Raw genomic sequence first — 16,978 nt, forward strand, 5'->3', positions numbered from 1 at the left:
GGAAAAAACTATTTAGTCAGCCACCAATTGTGCAAGTTCTCCCACTTAAAAAGATGAGAGAGGCCTGTAATTTTCATCATAGGTACACGTCAACTATGACAGACAAAATGAGAAAAAAGAATCCAGAAAATCACATTGTAGGATTTTTAATGAATTTATTTGCAAATTATGGTGGAAAATAATTATCTGGTCAATAACAAAAGTTTCTCAATACTTTGTTATATACCCTTTGTTGGCAATGACACAGGTCAAACGTTTTCTGTAAGTCTTTACAAGGTTTTCACACACTGTTGCTGGAATTTTGGCCCATTCCTCCATGCAGATCTCCTCTAGAGCAGTGATGTTTTGGGGCTGTCGCTGGGCAACACGGACTTTCAACTCACTCCAAAGATTTTCAATGGGGTTGAGAACTGGAGACTGGCTAGGCCACTCCAGGACCTTGAAATGCTTCTTACGAAGCCACTCCTTCGTTGCCCGGATGGTGTGTTTGGGATCATTGTCATGCTGAAAGACCCAGCCACGTTTCATCTTCAATGCCCTTGCTGATGAGGTTTTCACTCAAAATCTCACGATACATGGCACCATTCATTCTTTCCTTTACACGGATCAGTCGTCCTGGTCCCTTTGCAGAAAAACAGCCCCAAAGCATGATGTTTCCACCCCCATGCTTCACAGTAGGTATGGTGTTCTTTGGATGCAACTCAGCATTCTTTGTCCTCCAAACACGACGAGTTGAGTTTTTACCAAAAAGTTATATTTTGGTTTCATCTGACCATATGACATTCTCCCAATCCTCTTCTGGATCATCCAAATGCACTCTAGCAAACTTCAGACGGGCCTAGACATGTACTGGCTTAAGCAGGGGGACACGTCTGGTACTGCAGGATTTGAGTCCCTGGCGGCGTAGTGTGTTACTGATGGTAGGCTTTGTTACTTTGGTCCCAGCTCTCTGCAGGTCATTCACTAGGTCCCCCCGTGTGGTTCTGGGATTTTTGCTCACCGTTCTTGTGATCATTTTGACCCCACGGGGTGAGATCTTACGTGGAGCCCCAGATCGAGGGAGATTATCAGTGGTCTTGTATTTCTTCCATTTCCTAATAATTGCTCCCACAGTTGATTTCTTCAAACCAAGCTGCTTACCTATTGCAGATTCAGTCTTCCCAGCCTGGTGCAGGTCTACAATTTTGTTTCTGGTGTCCTTTGACAGCTCTTTGGTCTTGGCCATAGTGGAGTTTGGAGTGTGACTGTTTGAGGTTGTGGACAGGTGTCTTTTATACTGATAACAAGTTCAAACAGGTGCCATTAATACAGGTAACGAGTGGAGGACAGAGGAGCCCCTTAAAGAAGAAGTTACAGGTCAGTGAGAGCCAGAAATCTTGCTTGTTTGTAGGTGACCAAATACTTATTTTCCACCATAATTTGCAAATAAATTCATTAAAAATCCTACAATGTGATTTTCTGGATTTTTTTCCCTCAATTTGTCTGTCATAGTTGACGTGTACCTATGATGAAAATTACAGGCCTCTCTCATCTTTTTAAGTGGGAGAACTTGCACAATTGGTGGCTGACTAAATACTTTTTTCCCCCACTGTATATAGACAGTTGTGTGCCTTTCCAAATCATGTTCAATCAATTAAATATACCACAGGTGGACTCCAATCAAGTTGTAGAAGCATCTCAAGGATGTTCAATGGAAACAGGATGCACCTGAACTCAATTTCGAGTCTCATAGCAAAGGGTGAGTACTCATGTAAATAAGGTATTTCTGTTTTTTTATTTTAATACATTTGCACAAATTTCTAAAAACCTGTTTTCGCTTTGTCATTATGGGGTATTGTGTGTAGATTGATGAGGAAAACAATTCATTTAATCAATTTTAGAATAAGGCTGTAACGTAACAAAATGTTTAAAAAGTCAAGGGGTCTGAATACTTTCCGAATGCACTGTATATATACAAATAGAAGGACCATAGAGAAATTGCAAGCTAATACTAATACATGCGACCAATGGCTAAGGAAGTAGTTTGCCGGAAGCAGATCTCTATGACCTTTATTACAGGAAAAATACGCCCATCCCCCCAACCCCGCCTCCACTTCAAATGAGTACCAAAAACTTGCGTGGTTGAAAATAAGTTGTTTGACCAAATAATCTTTAAGATTGGATGTAAACATCAACTGTATGCTTAGAAAATCATTTCCAATACATTTGAATTCTACATTTCTTCAAACAATTCTATATTATTGTTTATATTTTAATCATTTTTTCAGTTACAATGAGCTTTACTTTGCTTTCGCTTTTTTATTTTGGACCAATTATTTTGAACTCAAGTTGGCTGCATACATTAGTCTAAAGTGTAGGCTGCTGTTGAGAATAATTGTCGGCAAACATTTCATTTGAAGTCAAACCACATGGTTGGGTATTGATTTTGGACTAAATGTATAATTGAGTTAGCTGAACATGGTATGCACACGTGACAATTAATTCCCAAGTGGTGTGAGAAGGTGCTATATCGGCCTCTTGTGGTCAGATGATAGAAATGCAGGGTAGAAAAAAAACGACCAAAACGCCTGTCCCTAGTAATGACAAATGTACCATTCCAGTTTGTCTTTGCACAAGCAAAGTACTGGCCATCAGAGAACAGTATGATCAACCACATCAAGGGAGGGATGAGGATTGACAAATACACAAGTAGCCCCTTAAGGTTTCCTTTATCACACCTGGGTCTTTGTACATTAAGCATCAACATGAATGCCATAATGGCAGGATGATAAAGAAATGCAGGCGTAAACCGACCATTCCATTCAGGATGGCAGGGACACCTAAAGTCCATCTCCACAATCTTCTCCAAGCGAAGAAGGATGAAGCTTCAAGCCACATTTGTCACAAGACGGCTCTTGCCAGGTTTCTTTCATTCTTTTTCTTTCAGTTTGATATTGACAAGTACCTTCAGTTGTTTGAATCATTGTTGTTCCGCACCCATACTAAATACAACATAAAAAGATAAATGTTTGGTTGAAAAATCTGATAGAAGGTGCACATTTGAGAGAATGTATTCAGAGATATTTTTGTGTAAAGGTTTGCTCTGCGGGAAGAGCCTAATTAGGCTACATCAAAATAATAATTCACTGGCCCGACTCACCTGTCTGGTCTCAGAATGAAGCAAAATTGGTAAAGAATGGCAATATCCCTTTAAAGCTGCAATATGTAACTTTTTGGGCGACCCAACCAAATTCACAGAAATGTGAGTTATAATGTGAGTCTTAAAAGCATGATTCTGTTTTGATGGTAAGTGTTAATGTGATTTATTGCATTTGCATTGATGTCAGAGTGGTTAGAGGTACAATAGAGCACTGAGTACCAGGCCATTAGCGACCTGACGGTTGTTGCATGTCCAGAGTGCATAAGAGGAGATTACTGTGGAATTTTACTGCAGTCATGACTCATGACTGCCAGTGTGGCGGTAATATGGTCACCGCAACAGCCCTACCCGGGGCTTTGTGTTTTTTTTGGAGCTCAGTCGGGCTCCAAACAAAATGGTAGGATACACAAGGTGCAATTTTGAAATGTGGTTGTGCATCAACAGTTTTTCTCTTGTTATGTCAGTCACTGACAATCACTCAATTAGCAATGTCAGCTAACAATTTTTAGATTGGTAAAATATTCTAGCCAGCTATCTAAACGTGTAGTAATCATGGCCGAATACTGACCTCCAGGGGGCCCCCATTGATTTTACTAGTCACTCTAATTCAGATATCATTAACATGGCATAAGTTATGGCAAAATGTTTAGAATTGCAGGTAATTAGCTTTAATACTGCAAAAATTACTCTCTGCCCCATGGCAAAATGTGTAGAATTGCAGAAAACTTGCTTTAAAACTGCAACAATTTATCTATGCCCCATGGCAAAATGTGTAGAATTGCAGGAAATTAACTTTCTCTCTGCCGTCAAGAGTGGGGCGACTAAAGTGTTTTGCTCACGAGATAGGGGTGCCCCCCAACCAAATATTGCTTAGGGCTCAATAACACATCAAGACAGGGCCCCCCATTTACCCATGAGGGCTCCTTACCTCCTCTCCTCGCCCATCTGATGATTAGCATAGCGGCAGCAGGCTATCTGTGCGGGCGACTGTGGTTGGCGGTTGCAGTAAAAAAAAAATACTAATTTTTCTCTGCCTCAAGGGCCGTTTACAGGCTTGGGCCACAGGGCTTCAGCCCATGTAAACCCCTGCATTAATCAGGTCCTGCAGACACACTGTGGTATGTCATAAATAAACATGAATGGAGCTGGCCACTGCCCAGACTGTGGGTAAACAAGTCAGACTGGACGTGGACTGCAGATGTGACTTTGCTCTATATCCATGTTGGAGTTAGTTCACTATCACACTGACTCTTCCTGAGAAAAAATATGACAATATAATAATGCAATGCTGAGATACAGTATATTCGGAAAGTATTCAGACCACTTCCCTTTTTCCAAATTTTGTTACGTTACAGCCTTATTCTAAAATGTATTTAATTAAATGTTTTACTCATAAATCTACACACAACACAGCATAATGACAAAGCAAAAACAGGTTTTTAGGTTTATTTGCAAATGTATTTAAAATAAAAAACAGAAATACCTTATTTACATAAGTATTCAGACCCTTTGCTATGAGACTCATAATTGAGCTAAGGTGCATCCTGTTTCCATTAATTATCCTTGAGATGTTTCTACAACTTGATTAGAGTCCACCTGTGGTAAATTCAATTGATTGGACATGATTTGGAAAGGCACACAACTGTCTATATAAGGTCCCACAGTTGACAGTGCATGTCAGAGCAAAAACCAAGCCATGAGTTCGAAGGAATTGTCTGTAGAGCTCGGAGACAAGATTCTGTCGAGGCACAGATCTGGGGAAGGGTACCAAAACATTTCTGCAGCATTGAAGGTCCCCAAGAACCCAGTGGCCTCCATTATTCTTAAATGGAAGAACTTTGGAACCACCAAGACCCTTCCTGCTCCAGAGTGCTCAGGACCTCAGACTGGGGCGAAGGTTCACCTTCCAACAGGACAACGACCATAAACACACAGCCAAGACAACACAGGAGTGGATTATCCTTGAGTGGCCCAGCCAGAGCCCGGACTTGAACCCGATCGAACATCTCTGGAGAGACCTGAAAATAGCTATGCAGCGACGCTCCCTATCCAACCTGACAGAGCTTGAGAGGATCTGCAGAGAAGAATGGGAGAAACTCAGCAAATACAGGTGTGCCAAGCTTGTAGTGTCATACCCAAGTAGGCTCGAGGCTGTAATCGCTGCCAAAGGTGCTTCAACAAAGTACTGAGTAAAGGGTCTGAATACTTATGTAAATGTGATATTTCCGTTTTTTATTAGTAATACATTTGCCAACATTTCTAAAAGCCTGCTTTTGCTTTGTCATTATGGGGTATTGTGTGTAGATTGATGAGGGGGGGGGGAAACAATTTAATCCATTTTAGAATAAGGCTGAAAAAGTCAAGGGGTCTGAATACTTTGCGAATGCACTGTATTTGGAGAGCTCACCTTCAAAGAATTCTACATTTAACACTGATTGCAAAAAGTTGCATTCATCATGATCAGCTTATCTGGTATTCCATAAGAATGATGTGAAGGTATTGTATGAATCTCAAACAACACAGACCAACAGCATTGTGTCCACTCCATTCACCTGTAATGTGTGGCACTGAAACCCAAAAGCTTCTGCCTCCCTCAAAGAGCTTATCTTGCTGAAGTGCCCTGTCTTACCCTGTCCTGGCCTGTTCTAAGTCACTGGATGATGCTGTGTCTGAATGGCATTCTGGATGCTGTTCAGCTCATTGTTATTTCATGAGATATTAAGGCCCGTTAATCTCTTCCATCCCCTCATGTTGCTCTCATTGCTGAAAACCAGGACTGTTAGATCTCTAATGGACAGTAAAAGGTACACTCTCACCAGCCTGCGAATCTAGCACGATTCTTAACAAGAAAAAAGGGTGATGTCTGGAAGACACAATGAACTGCAAATCAAAGTCAAGAAATTGTGGAATCTGCATCATTCTCATATCTGAGTTTCCCCTTTTCTATTTAAAAAACAACAACATTTTTAGTCATTTAGCAGACGCTCTTATCCAGAGCGACTTACAGTTAGTGAGTGCATACATTTTTCATTTTGTTCTCTACTGTTATTAAGTGCATTAATGTGTCTGTACTGTTATTAAGTGTATTAATGTGTAAAAAGTCAAGGGGTCTGAATACTTTTTTTTTTTTCCTTTTTTTTTTTACTGTTATCATGGTCAGTTCACCAGAGAACTTGGTCATCAGACTGGGTCATTAGTGTGTGTCATTACTGTGTTTGTCATCAGAGTTCCATCCATCCTCTCCTTATCAACCTATTATGATCATGTTATCTACTGCTAATTTGGAAATGACGGGATGTTGTCTGTCTGACTTGTATGTTGTTGTTGGTGGTGGTTATATTGAGAAAGGAGCCAGCTCAAATCAAATGTTATTTGTCACATACACGTGTTTAGCAGATGTTATTGCGGATGTAGCAAAATGCTTGTGCTTCTAGCTCCGACAATGCAGTAATATTTAACAAGTAATATCTAACAATTTCACAAATACCCAATACACACCAATCTAGTAAGGAATGGAATTTAAGAATATATACATATATGGACAAGCAATGGCAGAGCTGCATGGACTAAGATACAGTAGAATATTATAGAATAGAATACATTATATACATATGAGATTAGTGGTGCAAGATATGTAAACATTATTAAAGTGACTAGTGTTCCATTTCTTAAAGTGGCCAGTGATTTCAATAGGCAGCAGCAGCCTCTAATGTGCTAGTGATGGCTATTTAACAGTCTGATGGACTTGAGATAGAAGCTGTTTTTCATTCTCTCGGTCCCAGCGTTGATGCACCTGAACTGACCTCGCATTCTGAATGATAGCGGGGTGAACAGGCAGTGGCTCGGGTGGTTGATGTCCTTGATGATCTTTTTGGCCTTCCTGTGACATCGGGTGCTGTAGGTGTCTTGGAGGGCGGATAGTTTGCCCCCGGTAATGCGTTCGGCAGACCGTACCACCCTCTGGAGAGCCCTGCGGTTGCAGGCGGTGCAGTTGCCGTAGCAGGCGGTGATACAGCCCGACAGGATGCTCTCAATTATGCATCTGTAAAGGTTTGTGAGGGTTTTAAGTGCCAAGCCAAATTCCTTCAGCCTCCTGAGCACACTGTCTGCGTAGGTGGACCATTTCAGTTTGTCAGTGATGTGTACACCAAGGAACTTGAAGCTTTCCACTTTCTCCACTGCGGTCCTGTCGATGTGGATAGGGGGGTGCACCCTCTGCTGTTTCCTGAAGTCCACGATCATCTCCTTTGTTTTGTTGACGTTGAGTGAGAGATTATTTTCCTGGCACCTCACTCCCAGAGCCCTCACCTCCTCCCTGTAGGCGGTCTCATCATTGTTGGTAATCAAGCCTATTACAGTCGTGGTCAAACGTTTTGAGAATGACACAAATACAAATTTTCACAAAGTCTGCTGCCTCAGTTTCAATGATGGCAATTTGCATATACTCCAGAATGTCATGAAGAGTGATCAGATGAATTGCAATTAATTGCAAAGTCCCTCTTTGCCATGAAAATGAACTTAATCCCCCAAAAAACATGTCCACTGCATTTCAGCCCTGCCACAAAAGGACCAGCTGCCATCATGTCAGTGATTATCTGGTGAGAGTGTTTTGGAGGATGGCCTGGTATCAAGAAGGGCAGCAAAGAAGCCACTTCTCTCCAGGAAAAACATCAGGGACAGACAGGACTGATGGTAGCGCTCACCATGTCTTCTCCAGACAAGGTGTTTTCCGGATGCCCCAAACAATCGGAAAGGGGATTCATCAGAGAAAATGACTTTACCCCAGTCCTCAGCAGTCCAATCCCTGTACCTTTTGCAGAATATCAGTCTGTCCCTGATGTTTTTCCTGGAGAGAAGTGGCTTCTTTGCTGCCCTTCTTGACACCAGGCCATCCTCCAAAAGTCTTCGCCTCACTGTGCGTGCAGATGCACTCACACCTGCCTGCTGCCATTCCTGAGCAAGCTCTGCACTGGTGGTGCCCCGATCCCGCAGCTGAATCAACTTTAAGAGACGGTCCTGGCGCTTGCTGGACTTTCTTGGGCGCCCTGACGCATTCTTCACAACAATTGAACCTCTCTCCTTGAAGTTCTTGATGATCCGATAAATGGTTGATTTAGGTGCAATCTTACTAGCAGCAATATCCTTGCCTGTGAAGCCCTTTTTGTGCAAAGCAATGATGACGGCACGTGTTTCCTTGCAGGTAACCATGGTTAACAGAGGAAGAACAATGATTTCAAGCACCACCCTCCTTTTAAAGCTTCCAGTCTGTTATTCTAACTCAATCAGCATGACAGAGTGATCTCCAGCCTTGTCCTCGTCAACACTCTCACCTGTGTTAACGAGATAATCACTGACATGATGGCAGCTGGTCCTTTTGTGGCAGGGCTGAAATGCAGTGGAAATGTTTTTTGGGGATTAAGTTCATTTTCATGGCAAAGAGGGACTTTGCAATTAATTGCAATTCATCTGATCACTCTTCATGACATTCTGGAGTATATGCAAATTGCCATCATCGAAACTGAGGCAACAGACTTTGTGAAAATTAGTATTTGTGTCATTCTCAAAACTTTTAACCACAACTGTACAGTATGAAGTGGCTATGTTGAGCGTAAAAGTGATCATTTGAAACAGGTCCCATATGCTAGATTTAGAGTTATTTGGCAACTTTAGTTGTGAATGATACAAACCTTTCAATGTCTTAGAAATCAAAAGATATATGGGCTGCATGATGCGACTATAGGCTATTGATTATTTGAGAAAGTCGCAAAAAAAAGCTTGCGCTCTGTTCCTTGCCTCAGGCTGCACACGCTGTTCTCTTATCAAGTGATCATATTTTCACCCATCTGACTATTCTCAATTGAATCTTGTCTTTACTAATATGTAAAGTTAGTTTGGATTTAGAATGGCCCATTATCAAATCGGCAGGAACAGGGGCAACACAAAAAATACATGCACTGGAATAGCGAATGGAGGGTAGGCTACTCCGTTAATTTTTCTGTGCAACAGGTGATATTCCGCCCAAACTGTATGCCATGGGCTCTCCAACCCTGTTCCTGCAGCTACCTAGTGCTTAATTTGGGAAACCAAGTGAAATCATCTGTTTGGGAACAACATCGATAGTAACATGTTTTGACAACGAAACATATTTCATTAACACTAAAACCGCCATAGGCCAACAGCCACTGACGTTTGATTTTGTAAATACATTGAACAAAAATATAAACGCAACATGCAACAATTTCAAAGGTTTTACTGAGTTACAGTTCATATAAGGAAATCAGTCAATTGAAATAAATAAATTAGGCCCTAATCTATGGATTTCACATGACTGGGCAAGGGCGCAGCTATGGGTAGGCCTGGGAGGGCATAGGCCCACCCACTTGGGGCCAGGCCCAACCAATCAGAATAAGTTTTCCCCACAAAAGGGCTTTATTACAGACAGAAATACTCCTCAGCACCGCCTCCCCAGTTGTGAGGCCGGTTGGACGTACTGCCAAATTCTCTAAAACGACATTGGTAGAGAAATGAACATTCAATTATCTGGCAACAGCTCTGGTGGACATTCCTGCTGTCAGCATGCCAATTGCACGCTCCCTCAAATCTTGAGACATCTTTTGTGTTGTGTGACAAAACTGCACATTTTAGAGTGGCATTTTATTGTCCCCAGCATAAGGTGCACCTGTGTAATGATCATGCTGTTTAATCAGCTTATTGATATGCCTCACCTGTCAGGGGGATGGATTATCTTGGCAAAGGAGAAATGCTCACTAACAGGGATGTAAACAAATGTATGTACCAAATTTGCCAGAAATAAGCTTTTTGTGCGTACAGAAAATGTCTGTGATTTTTTATTTCAGCTCATGAAACATGGGACCAACACTTTACATGTTGCGTTTATATTTTGGTTCAGTATTTAAAAGATCTGCCCCCCCCCCCTCCCTAAAAGCTAATTTGTCAGAATTTTGAAATCACAAACAGAAAAGTATTTAGAGCCTTTTTACTCGTTTTTTTCACACCTATTCCCAACTTAACCCGCCAAGATAATGTGCTGTAGGACGTTGGTACCCATACAGGCGCTAATGCGTCTCGCTCTCCACACTGAAGGAATGACAAATGGATGAATGAGCGATAATTGTGCACCTTAATTCACAATTGAATTTAAATTAGGCCTAACTGAATGATAAGGAGGGTGAAGAGGTTGATTTAATTTAGAAAGACAATAGTGTAATGATGAGCAGCAACTAATTTGACCGCACGCCTTGGGGGTTGATACCATTCTCTTTTACGTTTTATGGGACTGTTTTATTTGCTATAACTCTATTACTAATTGAATGTATTGTAAGGGAAATGAAAACATGCTACATGTTGAAGTAGGCCTTTCGAATAATGAAAAATATATCCTTCAAAGCAGACGATGCCAGCTCACGGTGGTGAGATATTCTGTAGCTAAAGGTAATGTGTCAGCCTATTAATTATGAAAATATAAAAATGCCCTATTACTAGGCTATTCAAAATCAAATAGGCTACAAATTCACTATAATTGTAGGCCAACTCTTAATTTGTTTAATTTAGGCTAGACCAATTACAGTGCATTCGGAAAGTATTCAGACCCCTTGATCATTTCCACATTTTGTTACGTTACTTATTTATGTTATGCCTTATTCTAAAATGGATTTAAATATTTGTTTTACTCATTAATCTACACGCAATACCTGATAATGACGAAGCGAAAACTGGTTTTTAGACATTTTTGCACGTTTATAAAAAAATAAAATAAAGGAAATATCTTATATATACAGTGGGGGAAAAAAGTATTTAGTCAGCCACCAATTGTGCAAGTTCTCCCACTTAAAAAGATGAGAGAGGCCTGTAATTTTCATCATAGGTACACGTCAACTATGACAGACAAAATGAGAAAAAAAAAATCAGAAAATCACATTGTAGGATTTTTTATGAATTTATTTGCAAATTATGGTGGAAAATAAGTATTTGGTCAATAACAAAAGTTTCTCAATACTTTGTCATATACCCTTTGTTGGCAATGACACAGGTCAAACGTTTTCTGTAAGTCTACACAAGGTTTTCGCTGGTATTTTGGCCCATTCCTCCATGCAGATCTCCTCTAGAGCAGTGATGTTTTGGGGCTGTCGCTGGGCAACACGGACTTTCAACTCCCTCCAAAGATTTTCTATGGGGTTGAGATCTAGAGACTGGCTAGGCCACTCCAGGACCTTGAAATGCTTCTTACGAAGCCACTCCTTCGTTGCCCGGGCGGTGTGTTTGGGATCATTGTCATGCTGAAAGACCCAGCCACGTTTAATCTTCAATGCCCTTGCTGATGGAAGGAGGTTTTCACTCAAAATCTCACGATACATGGCCCCATTCATTCTTTCCTTTACATGGATCAGTCGTCCTGGTCCCTTTGCAGAAAAACAGCCCCAAAGCATGATGTTTCCACCCACATGCTTCACAGTAGGTATGGTGTTCTTTGGATGCAACTCAGCATTCTTTGTCCTCCAAACAAGACGAGTTGAGTTTTTACCAAAAAGTTATATTTTGGTTTCATCTGACCATATGACATTCTCCCAATCCTCTTCTGGATCATCCAAATGCACTCTAGCAAACTTCAGACGGGCCTAGACATGTACTGGCTTAAGCAGGGGGACACGTCTGGCACTGCAGGATTTGAGTCCCTGGCGGCATAGTGTGTTACTGATGGTAGGCTTTGTTACTTTGGTCCCAGCTCTCTGCAGGTCATTCACTAGGTCCCCCCGTGTGGTTCTGGGATTTTTGCTCACCGTTCTTGTGATCATTTTGACCCCACAGGGTGAGATCTTACGTGGAGCCCCAGATCGATGGAGATTATCAGTGGTCTTGTATGTCTTCCATTTCCTAATAATTGCTCCCACAGTTGATTTCTTCAAACCAAGCTGCTTACCTATTGCAGATTCAGTCTTCCCAGCCTGGTGCAGGTCTACAATTTTGTTTCTGGTGTCCTTTGACAGCTCTTTGGTCTTGGCCATAGTGGAGTTTGGAGTGTGACTGTTTGAGGTTGTGGACAGGTGTCTTATATACTGATAACAAGTTCAAACAGGTGCCATTAATACAGGTAACGAGTGGAGGACAGAGGAGCCTCTTAAAGAAGAAGTTACAGGTCTGTGAGAGCCAGAAATCTTGCTTGTTTGTAGGTGACCAAATACTTATTTTCCACCATAATTTGCAAATATATTCATTAAAATAAAATTTTCCTCAATTTGTCTGTCGTAGTTGACGTGTACCTATGATGAAAATTACAGGCCTCTCTCATCTTTTTAAGTGGGAGAACTTGCACAATTGGTGGCTGACTAAATACTTTTTTTCCCCACTGTACATAAGTATTCAGACCCTTTGCTATGAGTCTCGAAATTGAGCTCACGTGCATCCTGTTTCCATTGATCATCCTTGAGATGTTTCTACAACTTGATTAGAGTCCACCTGTGGTAAATGGTAAATTGATTGGACATGATTTGGAAAGGCACACACCTGTCTATATAAGGTCCCACAGTTGCCAGTGCATGTCAGAGCAAAAACCAAGCCATGAGGTCGAAGGAATTGTACGTAGAGCGCTGAGACACGATTGTGTCGAGGCACAGATCTGGGGAAGGGTACCTTAAGGGTGGCCAACTTGTTTCTAAGGTAACAGGAAGATGGTTTTGCTCGTTGTGAAATTGTGTATTTTAAACACATAGAGATCACATGGCTATTGAGAGACATGAAAACCTGGGAGATCTGAGGGAAATCTTCAGCTGTGCTAAGAAGACTGAGTTGTCCCTCCTGTTAAAGGCTCAAGACACGTGCAAAAACAAAAGATAGGACAGGTGAATAAGATTGCAAGTTTAAACTTTTATTTATAATATAATACAAGGATATTTTGTGCAAGAGTTTGGTGTGGCGTGGACCTGTACATTATCAACAACAAAGCTGTATAAACTCAACGCCATGGCAACCTGCAAGCAGAACATCACATGACCTGTACTAGCCTGGGTGCCAGTTTCTTTCTCTACTGCCAACTCCTTGTCACTCATTGTCATGCCATAGAGTACAAAACAGACTGGCACTCAGGCTAGACCTACTGTATACAGTTTGGCCATTTTTGTGTCAATGTAAAAACGGATAGATCTCTTGAAGATATACCGTATGTCATTTTATACACAGGTAATTGCCAAATAAAGGAAACACCAACACAGATCGCAATATCTACTAAGCTAACATATGGAATTGTTTTAATATGGTCCTAAAATTGATCATTTAGCCATTTGATTTGGAATTTTAGGACCCTGTAGGTATAAACAAATATATTTAAAAACTATTTGATGAAACATTGAATTTGGCCTTTCCTGCTATAGCCCATAGAAACGCATTGAGTAACACATTTGTACATGGCAAAACAGTCCAAAAATAAATAATATGGAATAAGGTTTTGAAGTGTCTGTCCTATATCTGAGAGAAGAAAACTAAAATAAATAAATACATTTTAGATCCATGTTTCGTCATGTTATTCGTAACCAAACTTTTTATAACCTATGCATGTTGTGCCATTTTTACAGCCCGGTACTGGTTTACCTTCAGAAGACTCCCCTGAAGCTTGTGTGGGTCATAGAGCAAAACAACCTACACCTTTGTGTTCGTGAGAGTCTCATCTTTCGATGGTGGTGACTCATTAGTTTGTAGCTCAAACAATTTTCTTGTACGGATCCGCTCATGTGTAGAAAAAGACCGCTTTCAAGGCCCCATGTTATGGAATCGGTGGAAAGAAGCGATTGAGCTGCAGCCACTACAAGAAACGATAAGTCTCTAGCATAAACAGACAAGGAGCTATTCAATATTCAAAATGAGGGCAGGGGTTTGTCAATCGACTATATGGGGTTTTAATAGGGCGTTGGGCCACCACGAGCCAGAACAGCTTCAATGTGCCTTGGCATAGATTCTACAAGTGTCTGGATCTCTATTGGAGGGATGCGACACCATTCTTCCATGAGAAGTTCCATCATGTGGTGTTTTGTTGATCTCCCATAAGTGTTCAATTGGGTTGAGATCTGGTGACTGATACACACATACATACACACACACACATACCCTTTAAACCCCCTATGCTCATTTGAGACCCCTCTTTCAAAATAATGGTCAACTGGGCATTTTTATACATGTACATACACATGTGGAAGCACCTGCTTTCAATATACTTTGTATCCCTCATTTACTCCAATGTTTCCTTTATTTTGGCAGTTACCAGTAGCTTCCACTAGCATACATTTGATTGGTTGTACTGTACAATATTATATAAAGTGCAAAAAGAAATTAAAACACTTACAGTGAAGGCTTAGGCCTGAAGTGCTGTTTGGATGAGTGCACAAATACACGTCATCATCAGGACACGGCCAGGTGGTTTAGCAACTAGATTGCTGATTCACACTATAGGGCCAAGCCAAGCCTAGCCGAGCTGTACTGAGACTATTATGGCCTGGTTATACATCTACCACAGTTGCTGGAACCATGCTAGAAAGGACAATGTGAAAATAAAATATCCAAGCCATAATCGTTCGGTTCGGTTCGACCCTACAGTGTGAATCAGGAAACAGGGTATCTAGGTCATGTTCATTAGAGATTGGAAGGAAACCTTTCAAAACGTTTTGCAACAGAACAATAACATAAGGGTTATCTTTCAAATACTCATTTCGATGTATCACATATGGGGATTCGCTAGGATCACCAATACTCTTGGAAGGACCAATAAAAAGTGCATGTTGGAGACGACAGGTAGAGTGGCGAATGAGGTGAGCCCATCATCTTCTTATAAGGAGTCACACTCCAACCCTATGGTCATTCTCGCTTCTCTTTCTCGTGAGGACTATTGCTCTCTAGCTCTCAGCATGACTGGATCCCTGTTTCCGTGTAGGATATTTTTGCCGAGTGTAGGTCTTCAGACCCTGTCGAGAGATTGAGTACTGAACAAAAGGTTTTTGCTTTGTTTCAAAATTGCTTTTCTACTTCTCAGTCTCCGTTAGTAGCTAGCTGCATGGCTAGCTATTTAGACTTGGTTAGCCCACACTGCAAGGCTAACTTGGCTAGCTCGCTGAGAGGCAAGCTAACCTCACTAGCATATCCTACCTGCAAACACGGTAGCATTGCTAACTCCCCACATGTACACGTTGTTCTTACAACAGGCATTGCTTTGTCCTCCTAGCAAGCCTTGTTCCTCACAATGGCCTCTGCTATCCCATCCTAGGACGAGCCCAGCCCTCAAACGCCCTTCCTCCATCAGAGTTTGGGCTCTTCCATGTCTGCAAGCGAGTCGCAGTGAGACTCGCGTGGCCGCCTCCTGTAGGGGCTCGGGGCCTGTTAAGGGACCTGTACAACTTGTAGAGACTCCCACGGTAGAGCCGTCCCTGGCTAGCCATCTCAGCCCCTCGCGCTGTGTTACTAACGACACCGGGACCCCACTCTCTAGAAAGACGGAGCACTTTACTGCCTCTATTTTGCAGAAAACGTACAAAGCCTCGGCCCAGGCAATCAGAGCTCTCAATGTGACCTCTTTATAGTTGGCTTATCAGTCTGAACTACTGGAGGAGGTGGGGAAGCAACTGGACTCATATACCCTAGGTCCAGATGCTTGGGAGGAGATATGTATGATTACAGACCTAAACCTCTGTGCCTCCCGTAGTGCCAATCAAGGCTGTGGTCGTACCATGAACCTGGCAGTGGTGGAAGAAAGGGCACTTTGGCTGAGTTTATCCAGCTTAACAGACAAAGAAAAGGTGGACCTCCTGGATGCCCTAGTGACACACAAGGAGTTGTTCGGGCACACAGTCGCCGCCATGTGGCAGAAGTGTGACATGCGCAAGAAAGAAGGCGACGCAACAGTCTGCCAAGACTCAGGCTAAGCTCTGAACCAGGCCAAACGTAGGTAAGCATAGATACGCTGCAGCCGCAGTAGGGTTCCGCCCTTCTAACCCTCCTAAGGGAGGTAAGAAGGGTTGGCTAACCTAGGGCGCAGCCCTGGCGGCTCCCTGCCCTACCCTTTCTCTTTGGGTTTAACATTTACCACTCCTTCCCCTCTCTGCGTTTTGCAGCAGTAGGAAGGCAGGGCTGTCTTAAGACAAAACCAGGCTCTCCCCCCGGCGCCTTCTCAGGTTTTTAGCCAGGGGCATGAGTCAGCATGTCAGCCCTCCCTCCGGACTCACCGACACACGGAACAGGACGGCAATCTGTCTTTTGCCATCCACTGTGGCCCTTTTCCCCTTGCCTATGGCCTTTTTGCCTCTAACTGTTATTGAGCGAGCAATCACAGTCAAACCAGCTCTGAGATGCACCGCCCCAGCTTTCCTGGCAGAGGGCACTACCACTATAGACAACAATGCAGGCGAACCCTAACTATATTCCCTTCCCCCGTTCTATGGGAGAACAGGTTTCCAGGGCTCTCTGTGAAACCCCTCAGCCCTTTTAGGTTCTGAGGGGCGTTTTTTCCTCTACATGATAAAGGTGACTTGGCTCTGTTATGGAGAACACTCTCGCTTGAGCTAGAGATCAGTCAGTATAGTAAATCCTTACTTTACTTTCTGGCGTCAGAGCCCCAGACAGCTTCGGCTTTTCTTCGTCCCGTTCTACTGCGATTGGTTCACGCAACTGGGCCACTGCCCGCTCTGCCTCCCCATCTTACGGGAGCGAGTGGCTGAGGATATATCTTCGCTCTTGACATGGAGCAGGGAAAAGACATACCAGTCACATAGCTGTCCTACTGCCCAGGATTATGAATGCATAATTATGAATACAGGATTTTGAATACATGCAGTCGCTTCCTAC

This window comes from Coregonus lavaretus, assembly GCF_964263955.1.
Source record: "Coregonus lavaretus genome assembly, chromosome: 11".
NCBI classification, from domain to species: Eukaryota; Metazoa; Chordata; class Actinopteri; order Salmoniformes; family Salmonidae; genus Coregonus; species Coregonus lavaretus.